Here is a 15044-nt window from a genome sequence, read left to right as displayed (position 1 = left end):
GTGCGTTATGCGCGCTGGACTGTCGTTAGGACTTGTCGATGGTCCCGGGTTGATACCCTGCACGCTGCCATCCCCATCGTCCTGCGGGAGGTTTGGATTAGGTAGTAAATCAAAATTTTCTTTAACTCTGAAGTAACATCAGGAACATTTTTTAAAAAAATTACAAACAATCTCATCTGCATACCCACTATATAATTTTATAGAAATGATGTCACCTACGTACATTAACACATTTTAACAGCGTAGGCCTACTTCAATTTATGGACGAAGTCTACAATTTTACAATGCTACAACTTAGGAGCTATATAATGTAACCTACATTGTAGTCCAACTTATGGGAGTAGCATACGAATATTCGATGTTAGGATATAATTTAAGGAAGTAGCCTACATAGGCCTATATACAATGTTAGGCCCTCACCTCACGGAGGTAGCCGACAAAGATAGGGCTACATTATTAGGCCTGCAATTTACGGAGGTAGCCAACAAAAATAGGGCTACAATGTTAAGCCCACAACTTACGGAGGTAGCCCACAAAGATAGGGCTACAATGTTACCGCCTTAACAGCCTTTCACTTCAAATTTTCTCACCCAATATGCCCATATTACTTAATGCGGCGACCCCCAACCGTAAAAATCATAAGCCTAAGTAGCTGTGCTTTTGATAATGTTCTAAAACAGTTCACTTGATGTAAATATTTGATATGCGTTGCCATGTTTTAAGTTTCAACATGAAACAATTGTCATTGTAGTCTTGAAATAAATAGTTCTGATTATGATTAAATTATAAATAAATAAAATTGCATCTTTGTGACATGCATTTATTTACTATTCTATTTCTTATTCGGGAGACGCGGTGGCTGAGCGGTAAGGCGGTAATCCTGTGTTTGAATCCCGATGAAGACTAGGATTTTTAACTCGGGGATCTTTGGGCGCCTCTAAGTCCACCCAGCTCTAATGTGTAGGGCCCACCTGATATTAGTTGGGGAAAGTAAATGCGGTTGGTCGTTGTGCTAGCCACATGACACCCTCGTTAACCGTGGGCCACAGAAACAGATATCCTTCACGGCGATTACTCTACAGACCGCAACGGAAACTTTTACTTTTTAACTTATTTCGTATTCACCATTTTTGTGGTGCAGACTTATGTGACTATTTTTTTTAAGCATGACGTAGCATTTGCAGTATTAGAATCTATATTTTCAATGGTCTTAGACGACCCCTGGCGAATCGTTATTCGACCCCCCAGGGGGTCGTGACCCACAGGTTGAGTGTCATAGTCTCGGTTGATATTGCCTGCTATATGTTCACCTCGGGTCAAGAAGGTGAAAGACACGTGAAACCTCTGATATAGAAAGAAGAAGTAAGAATGACTAAATTAACTTTTAGTCAGTAGTAACCTTAAGTCAGTTGAGTAGGGCAGTCACTTGAAGACAGTAGTAACTTTTAGTCAGTTGAGTCGTTTATGGGACTTGAGAACAGTACACGTATTTTGATAGTTATTTTCTGTACTTAGAGCTGGATACATATTATTGCAGTTTATTGTTACCCGCTGTGATACGGACGTGATTTGATAGTAAAGTATATAAATACACCTGCTCTTGAGGACTTTGTATATTGGATATATTTGGTACCGCTTTTACGCGGACGTAACTATATTTCTATGCATTTGATCATTTTTGTAACTACTACGAAGCGCAGAATATTGTCATTGGATAAACGTTAGGCCTATGTCTCGTCTGCTACAATTCGGATGCTAGTCAATCCACGGAACTATAGGGCCTACTATTTATGTTTGTTACGTGTCAAGTGTGACTCCAGGCAGCACGAACCCAGCATTCTACAGCATTCGCGACACATTGATTGTGTGATACAAGTTTCTACATCTTAATGACCAGCCTTATGTGTAATACTAATACCACGTCAAAAGACCAGTTACATTGAGAACCTCGGCTCTAGATGGAAAACAAAAAGTATGTTGGCGCTGCCCTTTGTCACTTTTTAGTGGGCTTGGGGGGGGGGGGCACTGCTTCTGAGTTGTAAAGAGCTTTCTCCTGGCGACGGTAGAGCAAGTTAAAATAAGCCAGAAGTAGGAGGAGACACTGACCGATAATGTGAAGAGCAAACGAGGCTGCATATTAATTTTTATTTGGGGGTGGGGGGGGGGGTCATCGTTTTGACTGTTGCAACGCAATAAATACTAAGACTAAGACTGCTTCATTGATCCATATGGAAATTTGGACTCTTTTCTCATATAAAGACAACACAACAGAAACATACACATAAATAAATAGAACAGACACAACATAAAGAGTTCATTCAGCGACTACACTCAGGCATTTTGGTCCTTTTCATGTTTCCTGATCAACGACTGGCGTTGATATAGTCTGACCGAGTAAGGTACGGACGAGTTTTTGTACCGCTCTGTTCTTGTCATGATTGACAGTAGTAGCCCACTTCGCGACCACTTCTGATGGAGCGGGTGGCTTCCAAGATTTTTCCGATTTTTCTTAGACATTTCTGTTCATGAAGCTCATTCAAATATAGCCATGTAGGGGGGGGGGGGTAGAAATGGGCATGGCGGCTATGTTGAAATGCTTTCTTGAAAAGAATGTTTTGAATAAATTGTGTTGCTGGTCCAATTTAGAAGATGAAAGGACGTCTCTTAATTTTCTGTTTTTAAATTTCAGATTTTTATTTACACTCTTTGTTCTTTTTTTTTTAATTCACAAATATGTCCCCCCCCCTCCCTCCCCACCCAATCTTTATATTTATTACTTATATTTATTTTATATTTATTAATTATTAATTTTCAGATAAACTATCAATAGATATCGCTAATAATATAATATCGAATCTATATTTCTAAAACATAACAAAACATTGACCATTCTTTAAAAAGTAAAAGATGATTTTTGACAGATAGCCTACTTAAGGAACTGCAGTCCATATAATGTAAAATATATGGTATGCGCCTCGGACTGTCGTTACGATGGTTCGTGTTTGAACCCTTCCGCCGTACAGTAAATGTGACTATGGTGTAATTATTTCTGAAAAAAAAAAAAAAATCCGAAACTCGAAAGACAAAAAAGAAATTACAGTTTCTCCTATTGTTGTGTTTTGGACTTTGATTATATAGGCCCTACCAGTAGGCTACAATACAAAAAAAAAGTAATAGGATGGACTCTCTAAAATGAACACACAATGAGCATTGAAAGCAGACCTAATTGATTTGTTAAAATGTTACTTACCAGTAGATAGCAAAATCACTGAACCGAGAAAGGTCTTCATTTTCCAAATCATTTTGTTGAGTCTACTGCTCTTATAGTCCTAAATGTGAAAATGCGAAATAGGCTGGTAGACTTTCTTTCACGAGATAAAGCTTGATATTTTCCAATACAGTAGAGTGCCTTTACGAAAGTTTTATTGCAATTTTCTGCTCAAAACTGATATTAAATTAGAAACTACACAGTTTGTAGTTGCGTCCTTTGAAAAGAGAAACGAATGCCCCAAAAGAAAACAAAATAGAATTGTCAATGTCACACATTAAAATTCACGTAAGCTGCTTCCGAGATTCTTTTGTTTGGTAATCCTATGCAAATCAGATTAAAGAACCTATTTTTTTAATCGTCACAGCACCCGTGCGACAAAAGTCAAAGGTCAGTATGATGAAGATAATCACTATAAGCTTGATGGTGAAATAAGACTCAGACAGAACTTTTCAATAAATCCCTATAATTATGACAAAATGAAAGCAAATCAGTGTTACAAAACAAAGTCACGAAACTGTCACTAAAGAATATATAAAGCAACACAGTGGATTATCTGCGATCACATCGAATGCAAGTTCCGTGAGTGCCCTCGTTTTTGTCACTGCTTTTTTTGTCACCTGCCTGGCGCACGCTGAACAGTGCGAGTAGACCTAATTAAATCACAAATTGGTCGTCATTTAATGCGGTGAATCCCTGTCTCTCCCCCCCCCCTTTCTCTCTCTCTCTCTCTCTCTTTATATAGATAGATAGATAGATAGATAGATAGATAGATAGATAGATAGATAGATAGATAGATAGATAGATGGATATAGATATAGATAGATATAGGAAAGATAGATAGATAGATAGATAGATAGATAGATAGATAGAATGATAGATAGATAGAATGATAGATAGATAGAATGATAGATAGATTGATTGATAGATAGATAGATAGATAGATAGATAGATAGATAGATAGCATGAGGCCTCGAAATGATAAGGCCCAATGTTTGTCTTCCTAGAAATGAACAAAATCTGCTGTTTAACCAGTAACTGGTGTTCAACTAGTAACTCTGACGTTTATCCAGTAACTGGCGTTCAACTAGTAACTCTGACGTTTAACCAGTAACTGGCGTTCAACTAGTAACTCTGACGTTTATCCAGTAACTGTCGTTCAACTAGTAACTCTGACGTTTAACCAGTAACTGGCGTTCAACTGGTAACTGACGTTTAACCAGTAACTGGCGTTCAACTAGTAACTCTGACGTTTAACTAGTAACTGGCGTTCAACTAGTAACTGACGTTTAACCAGTAACTGGCGTTCAACTAGTAACTCTGACGTTTAACCAGTAACTGGCGTTCAACTAGTAACTCTGACGTTTAACCAGTAACTGGCGTTCAACTAGTAACTCTGACGTTTATCCAGTAACTGGCGTTCAACTAGTAACTCTGACGTTTAACTAGTAACTGGCGTTCAACTAGTAACTGACGTTTAACCAGTAACTGGCGTTCAACTAGTAACTCTGACGTTTAACTAGTAACTGGCGTTCAACTAGTAACTGACGTTTAATCAGTAACTGGCGTTCAACTAGTAACTCTGATGTTTAACCAGTAACTGGCGTTCAACTAGTAACTCTGACGTTTAACCAGTAACTGGCGTTCAACTAGTAACTCTGACGTTTAACTAGTAACTGGCGTTCAACTAGTAACTGACGTTTAACCAGTAACTGGCGTTCAACTAGTAACTCTGACGTTTATCCAGTAACTGGCGTTCAACTAGTAACTCTGACGTTTAACCAGTAACTGGCGTTCAACTAGTAACTCTGACGTTTAACCAGTAACTGGCGTTCAACTAGTAACTCTGACGTTTAACCAGTAACTGGCGTTCAACTAGTAACTGACGTTTAACCAGTAACTGGCGTTCAACTAGTAACTCTGACGTTTAACTAGTAACTGGCGTTCAACTAGTAACTGACGTTTAACCAGTAACTGGCGTTCAACTAGTAACTCTGACGTTTATCCAGTAACTGGCGTTCAACTAGTAACTCTGACGTTTAACTATTAACTGGCGTTCAACTAGTAACTGACGTTTAACCAGTAACTGGCGTTCAACTAGTAACTCTGACGTTTATCCAGTAACTGGCGTTCAACTAGTAACTGACGTTTATCCAGTAACTGGCGTTCAACTAGTAACTCTGACGTTTAACCAGTAACTGGCGTTCAAATAGTAATTCTGACGTTTAACCAGTAACTGGCGTTCAACTAGTAACTCTGACGTTTAACTAGTAACTGGCGTTCAACTAGTAACTGACGTTTAACCAGTAACTGGCGTTCAACTAGTAACTCTGACGTTTAACCAGTAACACTCATCAAAGAACAACGTTTACCTACAAGATTTGTGTTCTGTCCAATTCGTTGAAGTTTTTAATTCAATTTAAAATTGTCCTATCTAACGAATTCTAAAGTAATTATTACTTATATGGCTATCTTTCTCTTGTTACAGGCTGACTCAGTCCTTATGCTCTCAGCGAGAGCATCAAAGATTATGTTATGATATATATACAAGAAAAATTAGCTGCATTACTGTAACACTTCACTGTCTCTCGTGTTGTTATGTTTTGTAGTTTTCTCTAATACAGGGGTGGGCAACCTTTTTGCATCGAGGGCCGCATTTAAAAAAAAAAGGGAATGGCGGGCCGCATATACGATTTAAAAAAAAATTGAAGTTGTCTTTTTATAAAAACAATATCCCCGCAAATATGCAGTTGTACATATTGTGCAGTATTTTACTTTTTACACTCGTGCATAATGATCCGGAACTGTGGAACTAGCTTACTAGTTGTTGCCCTTGTGACTGCTGTCAAATAACAGTCAGTCAACTTCGAGCAGTGATTATACCTGTTTAGGTTTTTTAAAAATGTTTATTCACTGAATGAGACAATATATGTTCCGAAAGTTAAATGTCGGGACGAGCTAAGCATGTCATTGTTAAACATCACCAGATTATGATGACCATGTCCTTCAATTGTGCATACTAAAACAAGGGACCCGAACAACACTCAGACCCCGAAACCCTTCCATATAACAAAACCTATTTGGAGAACTGCCAGATCTGGAAACCAGTACTATTAATATGCAAATTTTCTCAAATAGAAATTTGCAATTATATGCAGCTTTGTGCAAACTTTGCTGTTTAAAGTTTATGGTTGGGATATATACAAAATAATAATAAAACAACAACTATTTTTATATTCAAAGCACGAACTCCATCAGTTGTTACACTTGCCATCTTGTTTCAAGCATATTCAATATTTAACACATTTATTCAAAGCATTTAATAAATACTAGCATGAGATTGTGTCTTTGACTGAGTGTATTGATGTATAGCCAATTAGCTTAATCTTAGTTTACTTAACACTTTTTATAATGAAACAGTTTCAATAATTTATATAGATATTATTTTTAATATATTTGCATTTTAATATGTATGTACTGTGGGCACACCTGATTTCTGTAGGTGTCGGCGGGCCGCATAAAACACTCCGGCGGGCCGCATGTGGCCCGCGGGTCATAATTTGCCCACCCCTGCTCTAATAGAAAGCCCTTTGTGTACATTATCCTCGTCATCCCCTGGCCATCAAATCATTAAATAAGAACAATCTGGTATAAACTTTGTCACATGTAAATTATGAGTGAGTCTGGTGTGAATGTATACTTTGGTTTCTTATAGTTATAATGTTTTTTTGTTTGGTGTAATGCACAAATTGTAAGACAAATTTCCATACGGACAATAAAGATTATTATTATGTTAGAAATGAACGAGTAGTCATTCCCTGGCGCTGCCAGGGTCGAGTTTCGCTAAAGAGAAACAAAATTCATCGTAGTCCCTTTATCAGTTTCCACCGAGGAATTTTCTGGTGATGTGGCAGGTCTGCAGAAGTACCACCCTCTGACAGGCAACGAGAATGTTATTATTATTATTATTATTATTATTATTGATATACCAATAGATCGTAGACAGGTAAGGACTGTGGTTCTGCTCAAAGTAAACTAATTGACCTCGATTTTGAATAAGCTTCTTGCTACAAGATATATTTCAGTCTTTTTCCATTTTTACGAATTTTCGTTTACACTACAGCCGTGTCTCATTATAGTCCTGCAGGAGTGTTATTAAGCATGCTATCTATCATTTCGTATTAGTTCAACGGAGACAACTGTGTATCATCCTATTGTCTCTCTATTCGTGAGTTGTCCACCTTATTAAGTCATAAATCGTTTTCTTCCGGCTGGATGTCTCCTGTCCCCTGTGGCGTAGCTAGAGTGGAATGAGAAGGAGGGGAGAGAATTTGAAAACCCCCCCAGGCCTCAGTTGAGGGGGCCCCCAAATTAGTAGTTTTATTTACATTAAAAAATTAATATTACGCAAAATGCAGGGGCCCCCAAAGAGGTCAAGCCCCCCGGAACCCCAAACAATGGAAAATTCCTAGCTACGCCTCTGACTGTCCCGATTAATGCATTGATATTTGTTGTTATGTCATTCACACTAAATTGTTGTTGATTTTCAACGCGTCCACCTTGTTAAATGTTGCCATACTTATAGATAGATTGTTTCGTTTGCCTAAAGCTCTCGGGTTATCTTTTTAAGGCGCTTTCACCAGTTTGGCCGGTGCATCTCCGGGTTTTCGCCAGTGAGTCTTCCAAGGGCTTTTCACTTCAAAAACTGAACAATTATAGGTCTACACTTTTTAAATTAAAATATACATATTAATTATTGTTTAAAGGGAAAGTGAGATTAAATTTATAAGAACTGTTTCTTTCTTCTAAAATATCTAAAATATAACATGGCACCCGATAGGCCTTTACAGCGCTTCAGCTCCCCTAAGCATGCAGTCACCCCTAGGGTTACGTCTAAAAGAGGACGGAAAGAAGGCCGAATAAATAAATATATATATATATAAATTGAAATTGTATTGATGAAACATGACTATCATTGGCTGTAAAAATAAAATTTTATAGCTCTTAACTCTTTCTCTCCGTAATTATTTTTCTCGTTCCGATAGTAGGTCTATTATTCGTTTCCCTCATTTGTAATTCACTATCCTGTTATGATTAAACTTCAATATTTTTGTGTATGTTATTAGAAAATGTTATATTTGTTATTGAATTATAGGAGCGGGCATGCTCTTTTTACACAACACAAATTAAAGTTTATAAATCAAAAAATCAATTTAGTTTAATGGGAGTCAAATCAACGTTGGCAGCATATCTATTAGGAGAGAAAGAGTTAAAAAGTATCATAGTTATCGGTCGATGCGACTTTTTATGTTGCACTTGTCTAGCATTGGCCTGAGACAATCGTTGCACACTTTCTTTCGATTGTGTCAGAGTTACGACGCCTCAGTCGGGTACTGTTAATCCACAGCAAGACAGTGTGACGCAGGGAGTCCAGAGTGAAGTCAGTACGGACGTGACTTCCGTGACCCCTACATCGAAAGGTGTCGGTCCGGGACAGTCGAGACAGAGTCCAGTTCAAGTTGAGTACAACGGTAAAGGGTTAATTGTACAGTATTTGGATGTAATATATTACATTCGTTAGAGCGTAAAGCTATAGTATTAAGTAGCCCCTTATTTGGAAATGGACCTCATTCACTAATCGTAAACAAACAACATTTAGCCTCTCTATCTCTTCTATACAAATTACGCAATCCATAAAGGCTGTCACGTGATACGTTTTTTTTTTCATTGTTTTATCAATATTATCACATGGCTAAATGTTGTTTGTTTACGATTGGTGAATGAGGTCCAATGGAGTTGTCAAGTTCTTGAAGTGTTTATGTCGGGTTAAGCACGTGTGTTAAGCAAACGTGATGTCAAGTGATGGTTCAAACAAACACCATAGAGACTTTTCTAGCTTTAGTCCAGGGGCGGACTGGCTATATGGGCATTCGGGCAAATGCCCGGTGGGCCGGTATCCTAATGGGCCGGTAGGACCACAGTAAGCATCTTATTTTTTGAAATCACGTCTGTATTTTATAAGATAAGGGTCGCATCATATAATATACAATTTATGGGCCGGGTGATATAGAAATGCCCAGGCCGATTTTGATACCCAGTCCACCCCTGCTTTAGTCTTCCCAAGCGTTACTAAAAAAAAAAATATAGTGCTAGATCGGGGACTATACAAGCCAACAGTCTTTGATTGAAACAACAATATGCAATGCAGTGGCGTAGCCAGCGTGGGTCCGTGTTGAAGAACACGTTTGTGGGCCTCCACACAGAAATAAAAGTGTGTGACAAAGAAATCGAGTAGTCTGTATGTATGGGTGCATTGAACAAAAGACATTCTAGTACTAGTAATGTTATAATTTTGTAAGTAATTATTTTAAAGCAATGTTTACTTTAGCTATGACTTCGTGCAAGTAATAATGTCTTTAAAACTAAAAAAAAATGTGTAGACCTTCTTAACATATCAATCGACTAAAAATGTTTTCAATTAACAAGAACAAGTTTTCGGCTGTTACGTCCGCCCCCCCCCCATTCTACAAGTTTAATAACAATGTCCATGTCTTCTATTCCAAAGATTAAGGATGAGTCCAGTGTTTCACATGACTGCGCAAATTCAGTTGCGACCTGCATGTTTTTTCCGCATCTCGTGCAGACAAAGCCGTTATCCGCCGGCGGTCTATTTAAATTTTCTTTCCGTCTTCTGCGCCTGTCTTCCATAAGGGCTCAAATATGAGTCCCGTAACCTTTGTGGGAGCTCTCCGTCTCTCACAGAGGCCATCTGCTGCCAGCTACTTTCCTCTATGCCATTGAGGGTGAAATGGCGCCTGAGTTGATCTTTATAGTGCATAAGGCACCTCTTTTACGCAGTCTTCCATTACAATCACCAAAGAAGATTCGGTACTCGGGGTGATTCGAGACACACTGCAAGGCATCCAGCCTGCACTGTCTATTTATAGTGAAATATGGAGTGCACAGACCAAAACCCTTCTTTATGTCAAGTGTCGACCACAGTGGCTCAGTAGTCTGAGATAGCTGTAGACATCAAAAGGCTGTAGGCTTTATTTTGGAGTTTCTATCTCCTAGACTGGCTGCCGACCTAGAGCCCAGTCCGCCCCTCGACCGCAAATCTAATCTATTCTCTTCATCGCCTTTGGCATGCGGTCGTCTGCGTTGCAATGGTTTTCACAATTAAGGAAGAATAAAAATTGTTTAAAAATCTTCCAACCAGACCTATTATTTATTTATATTATATTAGACACGACTCCATCAGTGTTAATGAGTGGCTGACAGGTCAGATGTGCCACAGTGTGGACTATATGCAAACCCTGACCTATATTGCTGATCTAATGAGTCATTGGACTTTGTTGATTAGTTCAAAGCATCTCAGTTGTTATTGTCTGAATGTTGACTGTACAGCACGAAGAACAACATTTTGTTTTTATTTACATCCTAACATAAACATCCAACGGGACTGTGGGGGGTGGAGGTGGGTAGGGTTCGAACCTTGACCATCGAGGCGACAGTTTAAAGAGAATACCACATGACAAAGCAGACAACCAATACGAACAATCTCTGGCATTTCTTCCGTCCCTTTGACTATCGACGTAGGGTTGGACATTTCACTTCACCAAATCCCTTCCACTTCCCCGGATGTTCTTAGCAGGATGTCAAGGCCGTTCACATAGTCCTGCCAACTTTTCTTTGGACGACCCATTCTTTGTGCTCCCTTCAGTGTACCTTGAAGGATGACTTTTGACAGCCAACTACAATTGGATGGCTGCCTGGTCGTGCGGTTTGCGCGCTGGACTGTCGTTCGGATTTATCGACGGTCGAGGGTTCAAACTCTGCCCGCTCCCATCCCCCGTCGTCCTGCGGGAGGTTTGGACTAGGAAGTAAACTATCTTCAACTCTGAAGGAACATCCGAAACATGTAAAACATTTTACAAACAACAAACAATTGAACCGAACTTGCTCAGCTTTAGTCTATTCACAGTATTGAGAAGTTCATCCTTTTTGCCAGCCAGACTAGTTAAAAAAACAAACTCATTTACTCTCAAAAGTTTGAATTCTTCTTTCGGCCTCAGCGTTCAGTGTCCAACTTTCACCACCATATGGGAGTACATAGATTACCATTTATATGTAACGATGTATTACTGACCGGAGATGTCCAAACTACTAGTCATATCCAGCTCGTGACGTCATATCCAGCTCGTGACGTCATATCCAGCTCGTGACGTCATATCTGGCTCGTGACATGGTGCTATTCATCCTCTTGAAACGAATGTTACAATGTGTGTTGAAGACTCGATAAATTTTGGCGCTCATCCGGCCCATGACATGTGTTAGAAATTTACATGGCCTTCAAAAACTGGGCGTCACTTGTTACAACTACTCCGTCTTTAGCAACAGTCGTTTTTATTTTGAGAGGACGAAGGTTTACCATTAAAAAAAAAAAAACAGTACCGGTATCAATAACATTTTTAAAAAGGATTTTTTGTTACAAATATTTTCTGAATTTAGAACAAATTTGAAGATGGTCAAATCTTGACGACACTGTTTTCTGTATTAGTTTTTATTACTTTTAGGACGCGTAGGATGTAATCATCTTCTTTTTTGAAGTAACGTCTGTATTTTATAAGATAAGATTTACATACCTCTTCTTTATTCAAAGTTTTTAAAAATTAAACTTACAGTTATCTGATTAATAACGTAGATACCAATAAGTATTTTAGCGGCTGTGTAGATTTGCTTGCATAAAAATGAGGTGTATTAACACAAGTGGAATCAAACGTTAAATGATAAAGGAAAACATATACTGACCTTTAATTAGTATTGTACATTCATGTCGTACACATTTTGTTTCATTAAATGTTGCGTAACATCATGTTTTATTATTAAATTTTAAACTTTTTTTCCTCTGCAGTCCCCCTTTTATTATTGTAATTCTAAAAAAAGAAATTTAATGGTCCAAAGACTATTATCTTATAGTACCAATGCACTAAGCCAAGAACTTGGAAAATGTAATAGGTCTTCAGGTAGCCAAAGTGTCACTAGTCTACTGAAAAGACATGCTTCAATTAAGAATCAAATATACAACTTTGTGTTATATTTCAATATTTTCTTTTTGAGTTCCAACAATAATCTAACAGTAGGCTTTCTAAATAAATTTGTTTTAGAAGTATCACATGTACCTCCAGTAATCAACATTATAATGTCCTAGCACATATTACAAAGCATTTACAAGCCACAGGGGAGGGAAGTGGGCAGTGATGACAGTGCAAAGCATTTACAAGACACAGGGGAGGGAAGTGGGCAGTGATGACAGTGCAAAGCATTTACAAGCCACAGGGGAGGGAAGTGGGCAGTGATGACAGTGCAAAGCATTTACAAGACACAGGGGAGGGAAGTGGGCATTGATGACAGTGCAAAGCATTTACAAGACACAGGGGAGGGAAGTGGGCAGTGATGACAGTGCAAAGCAATATAAGACAAAGGGGAGGGAAGTGGGCAGTGATGACAGTGCAAAGTATTTACAAGACACAGGGGAGGGAAGTGGGCAGTGATGACAGTGCAAAGCATCTGCAAGCCACAGGGGATGGAAGTGGGCAGTGATGACAGTGCAAAGTATTTACAAGACACAGGGATGGAAGTGGACAGTGATGACAGTGCAAAGCCTATAGTAGTCAGGCAACTCTATATTAGGAAATTTTAGATTTCTTGAAGTAAAAATAAAAAAATCCTTTCCATACATGTCAACACAAGAGGCTTAAATTTCATTGAAAAGTGTTGAACTAACAAACTAACATCTCTTCTTCTATTATCCTTGCCTGTTCTGTGAAGTAGAAGTCTGTTCTGTGAAGTAGAATGTTCTGTGAAGTAGAAGTCTGTTCTGTGAAGTAGAAGCCTGTTCTGTGAAATAGAAGTCTGTTCTGTGAAGTAGAATGTTCTGTGAAATAGAAGTCTGTTCTGTGAAGTAGAATGTTCTGTGAAATAGAAGTCTGTTCTGTGAAATAGAAGTCTGTTCTGTGAAGTAGAATGTTCTGTGAAATAGAAGTCTGTTCTGTGAAGTAGAATGTTCTGTGAAATAGAAGTCTGTTCTGTGAAGTAGAATGTTCTGTGAAGTAGAATGTTCTGTGAAGTAGAAGCCTGTTCTGTGAAGTAGAATGTCTGTTCTGTGAAGTAGAAGTCTGTTCTGTGAAGTAGAATGTTCTGTGAAGTAGAATGTTCTGTGAAATAGAAGTCTGTTCTGTGAAGCTGAAGTCTGTTTTTGAATTTGAAGTCTGTTTAGTTCAGTAAATTTAGAATTTCACTTATGAAAATTATATGCTGTATCGGTTTTCATTCTTATGTTTACATGTGATTGTAACTCGTCCGTAAGAATGTGTTCACAAAATGTGTGTTGTGTAGTCATTCAGTGTATTAAAGCCATACTAAGCTGACATGGTTTTCGATTCTGTTATCATTATGCTCATAACACTGAGGATGGAGAGCTGCCTTACAAAACAGAAAATGAATCTTTATCTAGAGAATAAATTGTACATTCATAGAAATATTATTGGAAACACACACACACACAAATGAAATGGTATCAATATCAGATTCTGTATTATTTTTATTATTATTTATTTTTTGTAATCAATATCAAATTCTGTATTAATTTTTCATCAATATCAAATTCTGTATTAAATATTTCATAAATATCAAATTCTGTATTAAATTTTTAAAAATATTTAACATTTACAATTTAATTTCAATGTGGAGGCGTGGTCAAGAGGCTAAGTATGCTTGAACTTGGCTTGGCTCGGCTACCTATCAAGATGACTCTAGGTTCAACACACAACTCAAGCAGAGTTCTGTTTACTGAGTACCCGAAGGCAGCACGGAAAACCCTCTCCCAAATCCCCCCCCCCCCTACTGGTCCACACATAAGATTGGAACACAGCACTCTGAGCATGCTGTAAGCATGAAAGTAGCACTACATACAAGCTATAATTATTATTATTATTATTGTTAATCCTTTTAGCCTATCAAGCCAAGGTCAACACTAACTGATTACAAACTTAAATTTGACAATTCAGAGATTAATAAGTCTGTGGTTAAATACAAATAAATTTAATACAAATAAAAAAAGCTACAACTTTGTGCATACATCATTCTCTCTCCTAAAAATAATTGTCACAAAATCTAGCCTTTAACAGAGGCATGTGGATGAGTGGTAAAGCACTTGACTTCCAAACAGGAGGACCCTGGGTTCAAATCCTGGTGAAGACGGGTATTTTTAATTTTGGGATCTTTATGGTGCCTTCGAGTCCACCCAGCTCTAATGGGTAACTTCATAGAATCCTAAATGCTGCTGGCAAAATCATTGGCAAAAAACAAACCCCATTTGGGCAGTTGTTTGAGACAAACATCTATAAAAAAGCTAACAAGATCCTCGAAATAAAGAATCACCCTTTGTGTCAGGATTTTGTGATTTTACCATCACAAAAGAGATACAAGACACCGATAGCAAAGACAAACAGACACAAACACTCTTTTGTTCCCCTGGCAATCAAATCGTTAAATAAGAACAATCTGGTATAAACTTTGTCACATGTAAATTATGAGTGAGTCTGGTGTGAATGTACATTTTGGTTTCTTATAGTTATAATGTTTTTTGTTTGGTGTAATGCACAAATTGTAAGACAAATTTCCTTAAGGATAATAAAGATTATTATTATTATTATTATTATATGAGTTAGGAAAAAGTAAACGCGGTTGGTTATTGTGCTGACAACATGGCACC

The 15044-nt window shown here is 38.0% G+C and overlaps 1 long non-coding RNA gene across 1 annotated transcript in view; it reads right to left on the bottom strand.

The window, feature by feature from the left end:
* LOC129928831 (uncharacterized) overlaps positions 1 to 15044 on the bottom strand; it is a 126135-nt gene that overhangs the window by 98623 nt on the left and 12468 nt on the right. The window lies entirely within an intron of this gene.

This window comes from Biomphalaria glabrata, chromosome 10 (assembly GCF_947242115.1).
Source record: "Biomphalaria glabrata chromosome 10, xgBioGlab47.1, whole genome shotgun sequence".
Lineage (NCBI taxonomy): Eukaryota > Metazoa > Mollusca > Gastropoda > Planorbidae > Biomphalaria > Biomphalaria glabrata.
Note: the sequence above shows the minus strand (reverse complement) of the source record. Positions and strands in the feature narration are given on the sequence as shown.